Raw genomic sequence first — 10,640 nt, 5'->3', positions numbered from 1 at the left:
TTTAGGTCAATCTCCCTATGTAATTTGGTGTATAAGATAATTTTAAAGCCATCTTGACAAGATCATCTCTTTAAATCAGAGTGCTTTTATACCTAATCGAAGTGCAATTGATAATGTCACTCTAAGATATGATTGTATACACGCCCTAAATGGTTGACGATCGGGAAATTTCTAGTTGGGCCACTTTGAAACTTGACATGAGCAAGGTCTATGATCGAGTGGAATGGTTTTTTGTTGGCAAGATGATGGGAAAGTTAGGTTTTATAATTGAGTTAATACAGTCTTCCACATCCTCGGTCCATTATTCTTTCAATCTTAATGGTGATCAGGTTGGTGTCATTACTCCATTGTGGGGCTTAAGATAAGGCAACCCTTTATCTCCCTACCTTTTTTCCTTAATTGTGTTAACGGTTTCTCTTGTCTCCTTCATCAGGAAAAACGTTCGAAAGCTATTTTGGATTTGTAGTTTGGTAGATTTGGACCTCCAATTTCGTATCTTTTCTTTGTAGATGATTAGCCTTTTATTTTCTAAGGCCAATAAAAAGGAAGTGCAAGCTATCAGAGAGATTCTCCATTGTTACAGATGTAAAAAAGAGGGACATTATGCTAATAAATGTCCAAATAACATAAATGTAAACAAAATTGGTAATGAAGATTACTATTCGGAATCAACTTCTCAAAATTATTCTAGTTCATAAGAATCTATTTTTCAAATATAAATTACGGAAGAAACAGATTCTAAATTTTCAAGCAACGACAATGTTCCCTATGAAGGAATTACAACTTGTAGTTTGATTAATGTCATGACCTCTAAATAAGAAATTCTTTTCCAAACTATAGATTATATCACTAACAACGATCCAAAAAGAACTATACTTAAGATTCTAAAAGATTCACTAATAGAATCTAATTCAAAACCTCTTAAAAAGAGAGAAATTTGAGAAAGAAATCTCGTAGAAAAACTGCAAAGAAAAACAAAAAAGGCCGTAGCTATAGAAGATTTATAATTGAAATCAATGGTCTAAAAAAGGAGATTTCCCAAAATCATTCAGAAATTCAAGAAATTAAAAAAAAAATGACCTTAATAAAAATAAAGAAAAATCAAAACTGTGACTCTAAAAGGAACCCGGAGAAAATTTTTTGATAAATCAAATTTCAATGATTCATTTTCAAAATCGGTATTCTTTAATCACTTTTAAAATTTAAGATTTTAAAATTAAATTAAAAAGTCTTGATAGATTCGAGAGCAGATCAAAACTGCATACAACATGATTCCAACAAAATATTTTGAAAAAACGACTAAATTCTTAAGTAGTGCTAATGGACAATTGTTGAATATTAAATATAAACTTTCAAATATACATGTTTGCAATGAACAATTTTGCTTCATTGATAATATCCTTTTTGTAAAGGATTTAAAACACGAATTAATTTTGGGAACGTCATTTTTAACTCAACTTTATCCAATAAAAATAACTTAAAAGGCTTAGTAAAAGTAATTTCAGAAAAAGAAATTATTTTCAAGTCCATCAATCCTATACTTCCTCATGAGGTGTTAGGAATAAATGAATTTAAAAAAATGAAGAAATAAAAAGAAAACAAAGACAAATTCAATTCTTAAAAGAAGAAATTAGTTATAAAAGAATCGAAGAAAATATAAAAGATTCACTAATTCAAAACAGAATAAAGGAAATACAATTAAAAATTGAAAAAGAAATTTGTTCAAATATACCAAATGTATTTTGGGATAGAAAGAAATATATAGTTGATCTTCCATACATTAAAGAATTCAAAGAATTGGATATCCCTACTAAGGCTAGATCGATTCAAATGAATTTCAACCTATTAACACATTGCAAGAAGGAAATTTAAGATCTATTAGACAAGAGCACTAATAAGACCTTCAAAGAGCATGTGGTCATGTGCCGCCTTCTATGTAAACAACGCAGTCGAAAAGGAACGTGGTGTACTGAGGTTAGTCATTGAAAAAAAGTTTTAGAATGGATTAGATATCCAATCCCAAATAAACAAGATTTATTTAAATGAATTTCAAATGCAAAAATGTTTTCAAAATTTGATATGAATCGGGATTTTGGCAAATAAAAATTTCAGAAAAAAATGAATATAAAACTGCTTTCAAGGTTCCATTTGGATAATATGAATAGAATGTAATACCTTTTAGGCTGAAAAACGCCCCATCCTAATTTTAAAAGATCATGAATGACATTTTCAATAACTTTTAAGATTTTACAATAGTATATATTGATGATGTTTTAGTTTTTTCTCCAAGCATAGAAAAACAATTTAAACAACTCAACATCTTTATTGACATTGTCAAAAGAAATGGTTTGGTAGTCTCCCTACCAAAAGTCAAATTATTAGAAACCAAAATTAGTTTTTGAAATCCATTCGGGATTAATTAAGCCCATTCAAAGATCAATAGAATTTGCTTCAAACTTTCCCGATTAAATCCATGACAAAACCCAACTTCAAAGGTTCTTGAGCCGCCTAAACTATGTCTCAGATTTCATCCAAAACCTTAGGACCATTTGCAAACCACTTTTTCAAAGATTAAAAAAGAACCCATCACCATGGTTAGAAAAGCATACCAAAGCTATCCAAACAATTGAGGCTTTAGTCAAATCAATTCCATGTTTGTCTTATTAATCCAAAAGCTAAATTAATTGTAGAGACAGATGCCTCTGATATCGGATATGAAGGAATCCTCAAATAATGTCTAAATAAGACCAAATCAATCATCCGATTTCACTTAGGGATCTGGAATGATACTCAGAAAAATTACTCCACAGTAAAAAAAGAATTACTAGCAATTGGGTTGTGTTAAAAAATTCCAAGGTGAATTAATCAATAAAAAATTCATCATTAAAATTGTTTTAAGGGCATCTAAATTCGTTCTTGAAAAATATGTCAAAAATCTAGTGTCAAAACAATTTTTTGCTAGATGGCAAGTCATTTTGTCTTATTTCGACTTTGAAGTTTTCCCTATAAAAGGAGAACAAAACCCCCTAGCAGATTACCTCTCAAGGGAGTTTCTAACTCCAAAACTCTCCTCTCTCTCAAAATCTTCATCTCCTCCTCCAAAAGAAAATAAAAAAAATGAGTGATTGAAAGGCAATAGTCTCTTTTTCATCTTCAAAGGGTAAGAGCCTATCTTCCTTAAACACGACACCCTTTCCAATGAATGCTGATCATTATGCAACGGAATTAGGGTTCACTCCCGTGATCCATTCCAAAACGAGATTTGTTGGCATATGGCTAGGATCAACCATGGAGTCATCTACTCCACCACCAAGGGCTTCTACCTCTCTTGTTAGAATATCTACTGGTGGTGTTACTCAATTGAGGCCTACGATGCTTAATTTTATGAAGTGAAAATGTTGATGATATGCATTGATGAAATTGCATTGTGCACTCAAGTTTCCTCAGCGGAATCCAAGTGTAAATTTTCCTGAGTTTCCTGGTAAGTCCAGGGTCGATCACAGGGACTTGTGAAAACAGATTGCATTGGTAATTTTTAGGAAAACTTTGCGGTAACCAAATAAATAAATTGTGGGTTTGTTGTTGATTGCATTAATGAGAAAATAAACAAAATGCGACGGATTTGAGAAAAGTCAGTTGTGTGATAAATGCACTGAGTATGCGATGAACGGGTTGAGAAGATCTTTAGCTAACGTTACTTGGGAATGCTTCAGACTATGCGATCATGCTACCACCATGCACAACAAGTCATTTTTCAATGCAAATGCGATGCTCCTAAGTCTAGGACGCATGTGTTGAATGCAAAAGTGTCCATAGAGCTTATCTCTAAGTCTCTACTCTTGTCCTATGCAATGATGTAAGATGCATAAAAGCAAGGTGACCGCATACAATCGTATCCTATCTCTAGGATGCATGCAATGCATTGATAACAAATAGTGCTCATTCCTAAGCTCCTATCTCTTGATTATGCATTCTAATCTGACTCTCATGAGCCTAGATTCTAACATGACCTTCCCAAGTCTAGATCTTGTCCTTAGACTACCCTCCCGAGTATCTCTAATGGACGAATGAAGCATACATAATACAAGATAATCGCATAGCATGAAGATTCCCTAGTTGTGCTAGCTAAATGCTTCTCAACCCATTCAACTAATTTAGCTACTCATACATAAATAACAAAGAGTGAATAGATATAGAGAAATAAATTCCATTTCGATAAATGAATGGAGTACAAAATGACAATGGAAGTTAAAAGTAGAGAACCTGGTAGTAATTCCTTATTGACCGAGGCTTTTACACTATAATCTCTATTCGATTCTAAAGATGTTCCCACTTCCGCAGGCGTCGGCCCTTTGTCTATCCTTGAAGCTTCCGGCACTCTCCCAAGCTTACCAGAACAATCTATCGGCACAACCTTCTCTCTCGTGTCCGCCTTAAAATGAAAGAAAACTATGAACAAGGGCGTGCGAACTTGTGGAACAAAGAATAGTGAACTGTTAACCCTTTTTCTGAAGGATGCCTCTGGTATTTATAGAACATCTAAGGTGAACGATGGCTTCTCTCTCATGATTGTACAGATGGGACGGCTTTAATTCCCGATTGATGCGTCGAATATATTTTCACCGAAAAGCTAAATGTATTTGTGATCGTTATCGGGTGTCAACTTAATTCGGATTCGACTGTCATCAGCTTTCTATCCCATCACGATTAATTAGCCTTTCACCCAGATATGCCCACCAAGTTGCACTGACCAGGTTGCGGCGATCCTTCTCGGGCGAATGTTTGCGAGCACAATCATCGCAAAGCCTTGTGGTGAAGTTGCGCTCAACCGATGATTTCCTATGATCGCAATTCTTGCATTGCGTCAACGCATATTCTGCACAAAAATACAAAATTCAACTGTTCTAATGCGATGAATGCATGCGACCGTAATATTATGAAATTGATGCTTGATGGATGCAAATTAACATATTTCATCAACGCAGTCCAACATTGTTTAAAAACTTAGCACTATGATAACGTGCATTTCTGCCCGTTATCACCTACTGCCTCACCTTCACCTTCATCAATTTGGGAGGTTGCCAAATGTTCTATTTGCAACCTCGCTTTGCCCATCCGTTTAAGGATGGCTCATAGAGCTAAAAATAAGTTAGTACTGAAATGTTTCCACAAAGATTTCTAAAAGCAGCTCATAAATTTGATGTCTCTATCGGATACAATTGTAAACCCCGAACTCTAGGTATCCTAAATAAGCATGTTTAGCCAAAGGAATGTTATATTACATATTTATTAAGTAGTAATTCATGTTTATTTATAAGAATTAGAAAGGAAGGGAAGGAAAGAAACATATCAAATGAGGGGTGACGTGGCGGTTAACTCTTTAACTCGGGAGGTGGCAAGAAGATTAAAAGAAAAAGAAACTTCAAAAGCTTGGTTTCGGCAATTGGCATGAGCAAGTTTAGTGAAATTAGTGCCATTTGAAAGCTGGAAGAATCTAGTTTTTGAGGTTGTCTTGCTAGAGAAAGATTACAGAAGAAGAAAAGCAAGAAGTGAAGAAAGTGCAGAGGAGGCAGAATCTCGGGTTAATTAGGGCTCGAGGTGAAGATTGAAAGCTTTAGGCCGAATTATAAGGAATATTTGGTTGAAATTTTAAGGTAAGAAATTTTACTCAATTCTAAACATGTTTGTAGAAGAAAATTCCTGCAAAAGAGGTCTGGATTTTGAGTTATGAATTTTTGAAGTTGTAACATAGAATCTGTGCATAAGCAGACAGCTGCTTGGGAAGAACAAGCAAACAGCTCACTTTGGAGAGTTATAGCGAGATATGGAGAATGAGGATCTCGCTTATGAAGGAAATCTCGCTGATTTTGTGATGAGAATCTAGCTCTAGAAGGAAATCTCGCTAGAAATTGGGCTGAATCTCGCTGGTAAGGTGAGTATCGCTAGGATGAAAGTTTGCCAAGAAAAGCTTGATCTCACTCATGAGGAGGATCTCGCTCATGAGGATGAATTCACTCATGATGATTATCTTGCTAGCAATGTCGTCTTTGTTGATGAAAGTTTCATTAGTAGATGAACTATTTGAGGTATTTTGCTGAGAATTCTAAGTAGTTTAACCGGGAATTATGTCCTTTCAGGCCAAGAGGAGCTAGGACAGGCGTATAAACCGTTAAAAAGCCCCGACGAGCTGTGAGTGACTAAATGAACTTAATGTTTCCAATACTTATGCGTATAAGGTCAAGTAAGTTATAGTGACATTAATGATGAATTTATACTCTCTCAAGTAACAAATGGTTGCAAAATAACTTAACGTATGTTTCCCGGCTGTATATGTGTAACACAGGCCAAGGTATGTCGTGTAATCATTACAAAAGTTAAGTTTCTAATGTTGAAATATGCTTCCTAGGGGAAGGCTATGAGAGAAGGAGTTCTTGTGTAAATGATATACAATGAACCTTAATTTGATGCTACGAAATACCCTGATACCGAAGGACATTTGAGAAGGTATCTGACCAACTTGGTATTGAAGGATATTTGAGAAGGTACCTGACCAACTTAATACCAAAGGACATTTGAGAAGGTATCTTAATAGCTCGATACTGAAGGACAATTTTTGAGAAGGTATCTGAGCAGAAGTACCTAAGGTATGACAGTACTTAGTATAGCCACGTGCACGTAGGTAGTTCTGAATGAGAGACCGGGGTCTCCTAGGCCATGCACCACCAAAGGGAGGCCAAAGTATGGGTCTCTTGGCCGATAATAGATGTTGGGAGTTAGAGCGTTGTAGGCTCGTTCTCAACTAAGAAATAATGATGTTTAATGATGTCTAAGAATGGTTTAAAGCTATATTTAGATATAGTTGCTTGAGATACTCATTAGTATATTAACATGTTTATAGTAATGTAATGCATGATGTAATACGATTCTATAGTCACTCACTAGGCTACTAGCTCACAGATTTTCTGTGTTTTCCTTTTTCAGGTAGCGGTCAGATTTCTTAGGGTTGATCCTGCTGCTACTTGCCACAGAAAGACTCGGCTTATTAAGAAGACTTAGGTTAATGATCTGTTTATGTACACATGTTTTGAGAGGGACTAGGGCTTTGTTAGAGTTGTTTGGCCCGTCTGTGGATATATTTTTTTTTCCCTTAGATGTTATGTCATGGCTGTATGCATGTGTTTATATAATATTGTGTAGAATCTTAAGGAGGCATACTATATGCATACATTATAAGTTTATACATGTTGGCATTTAGATTAGAGGCTAAGGTGGTTGGAGTGCTTGGCAGTATGGGCTATGTATTCTACCCTGCGGTCATAATCCTCTTTCATCATTAAATAGATGCTTAAATCTGGGAAGGGGGTGTGGACAAGTGGTATCAGAGCATAAGGTTTTGGGAATAGAAGGGGAAAGTTCATGCATAAGTCCAAGTCCCTAAAGTGTGAATCCTTAACATGTGTACATTGTATTAGGTGAAATTCTAAGGCAAAGTGGCAACAACAGAGTAAGCAGACAGGAGCAGGAATACTGACCAACCAAATAGGGGCTCAGAGGTTAGAAAGACGCACCGGGTAGGAAAAAGGTGAGATGATTCCAGTAGGTCAGTGAAGGACGTCTGAAGGAGAGTCTAGTACTCCCCAAGCAAGGATAGATTCTCAGCTAGAAGATATAGTTTTTGACAAGATAGCGCAGAGGTTAGCAAACAGTGTGGGCTCAGTACGAGCAGACCCAGAGAAGAAATATGGTATTGAGAGGTTTAAAGCCCTAGAGGCTGTGACATTTGAAGGTACAGCAGACCCAGCTGAAGCCAAGTTATGGTTGGATGTAGTTGAAAAATGTTTCAATGTTATGAGTTGTCCAGAAGACAAGAAAGTAAGGCTAGCCACCTTTCTACTACAGAAAGGAGCAGAAAAATGGTGGAAAGTGATATCCGCCAGACGAGCTAGTACAGATGCGATGTTATGGCCTGAGTTCAAGAAGGCATTTGAAGACAAGTACTACCCCAGCTCATTTCGAGATGCAAAAAGGGATGAGTTTCTCAAACTGACGCAGTGAACGATGTCGGTGGCAGAGTATGAGCAGAAATTTACAGAGTTATCGCAATATGCCCTACCGATTATTGCTGAGGAAAGAGATAGATGTAGAAAATTTGAACAAGGTTTAAGGAAGGAAATCAGAAATCCGCATTCATTTTCTCGAAATTCAAATCACATTTGAATATAAGGTCGGTCAAAGTTTGACTTTTCAAAGTCAAAAGTCAACTCTTTGACTTTTTACTTCTTTGACCATTTCCATTATTTTCGAGCTTCCGAATATGAACGTTTTCATATTCTTGATATTTAAATCACATTTAAATATTAAAGTTGAATCTCTAAACTGAAAACCCGACCACTATATCGCATATACTTGTCGGTTTCTCTCTCTTCACCTAATTCGAACAATTTGTATTATTCTATCATACTGTTCTAAGTTTATTCCATATGAGCTAGTAGGGGAACCTAATGGACCTATAGATCATGGGCTCCAACGATCTGAGATTAGCTAGCTAAACTCTTTAGACGGAGCTAATCAAGATTCGTTAACTAACGGGTCATTCTACTATAGTCCCGTAGTTGCACTCCCCTCACTATAGATATATTTGTGTCCATTTGATATAACCATGATTAGTAAGTTAATCCTTCATAGGTTTTTCGTAATCTCGGCTAGGTCATAAAAACCGTTTTACCCCCAAGACTACATCTTGTTCTTTAAGTTCCACTGATCCTCCAATGAACAATTGGTTTAAGGTCCAACCTATAAACCGAACTGGACAACGTTCATAGTTATTAGGCCAGCGATAATGAGCTACCCTCACCTATGCAGATCTAAGGATAATTTGGAGTGAACAACGATTCATAGATAGCTCAGGATTAAGATTAAGTTACCTAGGTCATCAATTAATGAAATAGTCAGTTTTATACATAAAACGACATTTAGAACGTAAAAAGTGACTATTTCATAGTTCAGTCTTATGCAAACTCATTGCATAGGATGTCCCCACTCACATATCTCTATATGAACGATTCAGGATCACATCGTTTGTACTAACTACAAAGTGGGCCGCATCCATAGTGTCCCCAGAATAAGGCGCCCAACCTTATTCATATACTATAGACCATTTTGGCTATATATTTGAACTCAAAGATCGGAATCATTATGCTCCCGAAGTTGGAAAGACAAGAATGAAAACGAACCTGAGAGACCCTATCAATTTCTAGAGTTTGCGGAGTTCCGAATCCTATAATACAGCCCTCCGATTGGTAAGGTCGCTTCATGGCAGACATGCAGGTGCATTATAAGGATCTCACGGTGCGACCTAATGGAAGAGACCGTAGGATATGTTGACACACTTCCTTCTCCCACTTACTATGAACAACTTTCCCTATTCACCTTAGTATTGACTCATGCAAACACTCTCTGAATGGAGTTTCTCCCAGGGCGACCCAAAGCCAAGCATGAATCTCACGGTGTGAACTCTTAGGGATGCTAGAGCTAAAAGTACATTACTTCTCTCTAGCTAAAGTTTCTAGACGGCTAGGTATAAAAAACTTAGCGATACATTTTGGCTAACTACCATATCCTAAGTCTAGATTCATCCGAGTATAACTTTTATTCTGGATTTTTAACCTAAGATGTCTAGGTGATAAAAAAAATTTATTACCTCACACCGCTCACGCATGCTTATAAAACCGATTTACCTAACTCAGACGCCGACTCGATCTCCAGGTAGTAGGTGTTCCGTGAACCGTCAACTTAAAAACCTTCAACCTTAGTCATCTTATCTGACTTTTTGCCAAGATCTTGCCGGGTGAGTTTTCTTGTAACTTCGGTTTTACAAGATATCGACCTATTTTCTATGGAAATTGGGATTGCTCGATGGTTAACCCTAAATGAGCATGCATCTTATCTTTGTTATAGATTTTAGAAGTCTAGGTTATTTTATAACAATTATAAAATAAATTATACAATTATAACTTTAGAGCATTCATCTATAACATGCTTCTTTCAATCAAACATGCTTTAGTATAACACTTATATTAAAACTAAGCATGCATAGTATATATTTTATAACACTTATAAGATATAACAAATGCATGTCACATGCTTTTCCCATGGTGGGGTTTTAAAACTATATGACATACTATATGCACACATAATCAATACAACATTATACATCACATGCATAATAGGTAAACAACAATAAAGTGGACTAATTTTGGCATTAAAAACAAATAAATAACTAATTTATTACAAAAAAAATAGCAACCATCTTCCCAGAACTGGCTTCAAACACTTTGAACCATTTGGAACCGCTCAAAAACCACTTGAACCAGCCCAAAAACACCAAAAACCAAATTGAAATCGGTCAAAACGGCTCAACTAGGTCAAATGGACCGGTCTAGACTATCTGGACCAGCTGGACAACGTTCGTTGGCGCAGTTAATGGAATGCGAGCGGGTCGGGCAAACAGAAAGCGCAGGTCGTGGAGCGCGAGCAGGCGGGCGGCGAACTGGGTCGGCACGGCGGTCCGCAAGCAGGCGAACGTGCGAGGCAGCTTCGAAGCGGGCAGAGAAATCGGGTTGGAGCGCAGAACGAGCCGG

The sequence above is a fragment of the Benincasa hispida genome, chromosome 3 (genome assembly GCF_009727055.1).
Source record: "Benincasa hispida cultivar B227 chromosome 3, ASM972705v1, whole genome shotgun sequence".
Lineage (NCBI taxonomy): Eukaryota > Viridiplantae > Streptophyta > Magnoliopsida > Cucurbitales > Cucurbitaceae > Benincasa > Benincasa hispida.
This window is presented reverse-complemented; position numbering follows the sequence as displayed.